The following is a 6,000-nucleotide window of genomic DNA, read 5'->3' on the forward strand; positions in this document are numbered from 1 at the left end:
ATTTGTCCTATTTTGGGTAAAAAATTATTAGTTTACCACATGAAGCAATTTTTTAGGTTAAATGTTTTATCAGTTTTACAGTAAACTCTAAACAGATTCAAATTAGTTTCTTGTTCATCTTTTACTTTTTAAGCCCAATTTCTTTGTGTAAGAGTACAATACTTGTCAATGATCACACATAATTATTGTTATTATTATCAATCTTAATTTTTTGGTTCTTTGATGACATATTCTAAAACTGTAACTATAAGTTAACCATATCTGCTAAATTTAAAATATTCTATGTGAAAAAGAGTATTTTATTGGACTTGTTTCTTTTTGTGACGAAAAAAAAAGACAACTTTTAATATTTTCAAAAAGATTTAGGTAACACTTTATTTTACAAGGTTTTTGTTACATATACATGTATCACTCCAGAAAAATGAACGTCAACTGTTGTTATTTGCACTCAAATCATCCTTGTTCACATGACTTAAAAAACTCATGTAACTACATGAACTTAAATTTTAGTGAGTTGTTTTACTAAAAAAAATAGTATTGTCAGCTTTACTTAAGTGTTTGTTCGGTCAACTTAACATTGCAGATTAAAAACGAACAAACTGGACAGTGGATCTGTAGTTCCAAGTATGCTAAGGGACTGCATAAGGAGTGTGAATTTAGGGATTAAAGTGTTATTTTATGGGGTTTTCAGTAGAAGGAAAGATGTTGTTAGTTTACGGTAGTGTTTAATGTTCAGTTATGTTACACATCTAGAGTTTCTGTAGTATTGTGGTTACCATTATGCAGAAGAGTGGTGCCTGTGTTGACGCTGTGGGCACACAATCATCGGATGGAATTCCTGCCCTCAATAAAATTAAGTTTGCCCAATTAGTTAATTTTGCCGTTTGTTTCTTAAAATATGCTTGTTATTTAAAAGTTTTCCACTTGCACTTCTACAGCAAATAGTTAATTCAATAAGGTAAATTAAATCAATAAACGTGTTCAACTTACATAATAATATACATGTAACATAACATTATTAAGTAAACTGCACATATAAATATTATATAACTGACAGATTCAAATGGGTTGGATTTACTCAAAGAAATTGTCAACTTTACTTGAATTTCTTTTGTTCATATAACTAAAGTGTTAGTTATAAAAATTACTCAATATAGTGGTGTGGAACCACTTGATGCTGCTTTTTTAAATAAATTCAACAAGTCATTTTTTTGAGTGTAGTAATAACAGTAAATTATGCATAATCACATGAAATTTACCCTCAACCAAACCCTAATCCAATAGTAAGTACATGTTTTTAATTAATATTCTCAGTACTTAAATATATAATTACACAGCAACAATGACACCTTAAAAAAAGTGTAACCAAAGTTTTAGCAAACAGTAAAATTTTCCAACATATTGAGTTCATGGTAACTTTATTTTGTAGTGTATATTTTACGTTACATGCAGATACCATAGTGATTACTATAAATTGTGTTTTTAATAAGCTCAGTACTTATATGTACATTGTAACATGGACACCTTCAAATAAAGTGTAAAGTGAAGTTAATTTCTACATCTAAGTGTTAATATCTGTATAAAACATGCGATCTGGTTTTAATTTTGAGTGGATTGTATTTTATAATCTTTGTTATCTTTGAATTCTATTTGGGTCCACCGATATTTCAAATCTGAAACCTGAAACAAATATTTTTTTTCTGACAGTTCTGAGATGAATCATTTTCTGATAAGAATCAAATCTGGTGTGTTGAGACGCCTCGTGAACTTGGCCTGATTTTATCTTTCTATCTCTCCTCCCTTTTTTTTATGGGGCGACTGAGTGACCAGGTCAGCTACTGTTCATTCTGTCCACATAAACACTCCCCATCCCCAGTGCCCATTTCAGACCTGGATCCAGCCAAATAACAAACACACATTCTATGCTCATGACTGCAAATACAACCAGACTCATCAGCTGATCCACAAGCCCATATTATTGACTCGCAACACTTAAATCATAATGCAAAATAAATAGCTATATTACGGTAACTTGGCACAAATTTCAGGCACAGCATCGTCCCCGTTCACTCTGCACTGCTATAAGTGGAGGATATAAGGACTCAGATGAGGGCTGATCCCCATTCTACACTGGGTATTAAGTAGCGTTTGTGCTCTCCAAAGCCTGTCCTACCTATTAACCCCTCTGATGTGCTTTCTCATGATAATCAGCCTGTTACCCACCGAGGAGCAAGGAATTGTGGGATGTTTTCAGAGGAGAAACCCCCCTTGATGCACATGCTCTCTCTCTCTCTCTCTCTCTCTCTCTCTCTCTCTCTCTCTCTCTCTCTCTCTCTCTCTCTCTCTCTCTCTCTCTCTCTCGAACTCACACACTGAATCAAGCATGTAAGACGCCTTTTCAGAGAACCCATATGAAAAATAAACTGCTGAAGCGTTTGTTTGAAACGCCTCACAACATCTACATCTCTCACAACAGACAAAAAAGCAGAGTCATGTCAAAAGACAGAACATTTCGAGGAAAATGTTTGAAATAAATAACTCGCGTTGAAGAGTAATACAACTTGGAACAAGCACCAGAAATATTTTCAGGAAATATTTACATTGATTTCCCAATTCTCCTTCACGCAAGAAGAATTCAGACATGAAAATAAATGAGCTCGAATCGGTCAAACCATTGTAAAGATCCTCAGAAGCAACCCAGAGCAGATGCTGAAAAACTGAACGGTCTCGCTCATCACAATATGCGTTTCAACATGCTATGTCAATAACAAAAGCACTGTCTCGTGACGATCTCACTTCCATTTCCTTATTATGAAGCTCGAGGCAGTGGAAGTAGAGCCATGATGGAGCACAACCACCAAACAAGAGCTCGTCACAACCTGTTCTTTATCAATCACTGTTAGGAAGCCATTTACAAGCTCTTTTCACACATGTCCAATGAACCCAGCTTAAGTGAAAAGTTTCATTTAGATACACCACATCAACTCGCACAGCAACAAATGTAGCGCAACACAAACAAGTGCAAAAGATATAACAAAGCAAAGCCAAAGAGTTCACTCCATAATGCAGGTTTTAACCATCAATGCACAGATTTGAGAAAGAGATGTCACACAGATACAGCATATATTGACTGGAGAATTAAAGACTGGTCGCAGTTATGCTCACACACAAAAAATGAACTTTGATTCAATTTCCTGTCCCTTACAAATCACTTTAATGAGCTCTCTGCAATGCAAAATGTTAGTGTTGTACTTATTGTCCAATGTTTTCAGTGTTTCAGTTGCGTTTTTGTGATTAGTAACAATGTTCAAAATGGCCAAAAGAAACTTTGCCACCACAATTTAAACCTTCTTAAGGCTAGAGAGAAAGATGTCACAGCCACAGGTGTTTTGTGCATGTGACTAGTGTTGAAATGTGCTTTACGGATGGATGATTAGTCGATTTTATAAAAAAAATATTTGCGATCAAAGGTCAAAACTTTTAATTTGATCCCTTAAAACCTTTCAAGGAGCTCACTTCCACTGTAAACAAGTTTTCATCATTCTAACAACATATCCGTGTCCATCAATGAACTTCATAAAATGCATGCCATTTGTCTTGAATTTATTCAAAAGGTTAGAAAAGTCTAATAACCTCATCTCTGCAAGTTATGACTTTGACACGCTTTGATTTTTTTTTTTAATTACAAACTGAACACAGAACGTAAACTTATGTTTTCAATTTAGTAGGTTCAATTTGTTTACAGTGTAAACAAAGTTCACCGATGCCTCACACGCACACTGGGATTATTTCTTAGCAGAAAGATTGTTAAAAATGTGTCATACATATGACCACTACGCCAAGCAACATGTAAATGACCATTATAACGAGGTGCCCCACACCTCAACCCACCGCTTGACACTCTTGTTTGTTAAGTACCTCTTGATAGGAGCACACAAACAAAAAGTTTTGCACACAAGACGGCATTATACAAAAGTCACAATCCGCCCAGGAACATCCGATCTGTGGCCAACAAATGACGAGCAGCAGATAAGCCATAGCAAGCATGGAGAGGCAGAGCAACAGCACAAGACAAACCAGACGAAAAAATAGTTGCATATTTACAGCCCAGTGAGATTTTCTCATATCAAGAAGTGAACTATTAATAGACACGCGTTTTATAAACGTAATGTTTGAAACTCAACAGGAACGGCGCTTCAGCTCGCGTGTGTCTACAGCACATATACATAAATATTCAGAAATTAGTCAAAATTCAACTATTCACTCCAAAGTCACACTGAACATCAACAGACACAGCCGAGCCGACGATCGATCAAAAGCAAATGTATCGGCTTGTAAACAAATTGCATTCGCGCTGTATTTATCGATGGAGTTTGCGAACGTGCTATTAAAAATTAAATACCCGGAGCCTGAGCAATGTTTCACAAAAATGAGCCAAAAATAAATGACGTCGGCTCGGGAGAAAATATCAAGGTTGTTATTACTACGAAGCACTCTTGTATCATCTGCCATATCGATCAGCGGCCGAACGAGTTGTATTAATTATCGGGATCTCATTAAAAAAACATGCACACATCACATCGTGCAGCTACATTATGAGGACTTGCAGAAAAAAAAAAAAAAAAACGACCAGTTGCCACCAAAAACTTTCCAGCGCCGCATTAGTCAATTTCACAAGGAACCGCCGTCACATTCCAGCACCGACTAAGCGCAAACCTACCGTGGGACCCCCACGCCACCGTTCCCGGTCTTTCTCCTCTTGATCTGTTGTTTTATTATTTTTTCCAATTTTTTTCTCTAATTTTTCTTTTTTCGGGGCCTGAGTGTCTCGCGCTCCTCAGGCTGCAGCAGCAGAGTTATGGGGCGCGCGAGCATTGTGGGAGTGTGACGTCAGGCCACTTTCACAAACTTTTCACAGGGGCTGGTAAACTGTTGTGCGCGCGCGTGTGTGTTGTGTGTTTTACTGTCTATGGTTGTAGTTTACACACCGTTATGATTAATGGTGGATAGCGGCGGGACTGATGAGGCTCGTCGCCGGATCGCCGTGTATCGAAAGTAAAAGGATTGAGACAGCCGATAGCGTTTTTAAATTATTTAATGCAGGCATGTTTAATGCAAGGTGACTAAGTCAACAAGCTCTTTATTTTTGTACAGGACGCCGCGCTGTTTTGCAATGCAACTTTTATCGTGACTGTATTTAAGCAATAGTCTTAAATCATTAAGAGCTGAATTCAATTATTCATTTGATGTGTTGACATAAGGAAGTATGGGGGAAGTATCAATGAGTTTGCATGAAGGTTTTTTTTATTTTTATTTTTATACATTTTTATTGTATTAATCTGTAGAGGCCTGTAATTTCATTTTTATTTTATTTTTTAAATTTAATTAAACCAGTAAAAGGATCACCAAAATGCAGTGATAGGCTACGTTTATTGCCCTTTTAATTACAGATTGACAACTTAAAAATTGTAAAACCTAGTGGAGATGACAGAAGTTATTTGTGACAAGTTAAATGGATGGAAACATTTTACAGAGTATTTTTTATTATTATTTTTTTATTTAGGAGGTTTTCTAAAGTAGTGTTCTTATTTAGGCTGTTGTTTATGTTTTATGGTTTGAAAATGTAAAATAAAACAAAAAAGAGCATTGGAGTTCTTTCAGTCTAATTAATAATAAAAATGGGCCTACTATTGATTATTATTATTATTATTATTATTATTTATTTATTTATTTATTTAAAAGAATAAACCACAGTTAAATAGCCCAAACAATCTTTAAACAAGTAAACAAACTTTGAAACAAACTCAAACTTTTGAACAAGTCCTGTGGAGATTTTCTGTCCTGACATTAAAATCCATTTTTATTTTTCTTAAAAAAAGAAAAAGAAAAAAAAAGATCAGCAGTGACCATCAGATATTTACAGGTGGAGAACAGCAACAAAACAAAAAAAGTTGTTATCAAACAAGTATTAAGAGGGTGATGATGTTTGAGGAAGGCATA

The 6,000-nt window shown here is 35.4% G+C and overlaps 1 protein-coding gene across 1 annotated transcript in view; it reads right to left on the reverse strand.

The window, feature by feature from the left end:
- The window catches only part of plagl2 (pleiomorphic adenoma gene-like 2), a 59,453-nt gene extending 54,583 nt beyond the window's left edge, over nucleotides 1–4,870 (reverse strand). The window contains exon 1 of the mRNA XM_067446562.1: nucleotides 4,721–4,870. The gene's annotated coding sequence lies outside the window, so the exon portion shown is untranslated. The remainder of the gene's footprint in view (nucleotides 1–4,720) is intronic.
- Between the last annotated feature and the right edge of the window lie 1,130 nt (nucleotides 4,871–6,000).

This window comes from Pseudorasbora parva, chromosome 6, assembly GCF_024679245.1.
Source record: "Pseudorasbora parva isolate DD20220531a chromosome 6, ASM2467924v1, whole genome shotgun sequence".
Classification (NCBI taxonomy): Eukaryota; Metazoa; Chordata; class Actinopteri; order Cypriniformes; family Gobionidae; genus Pseudorasbora; species Pseudorasbora parva.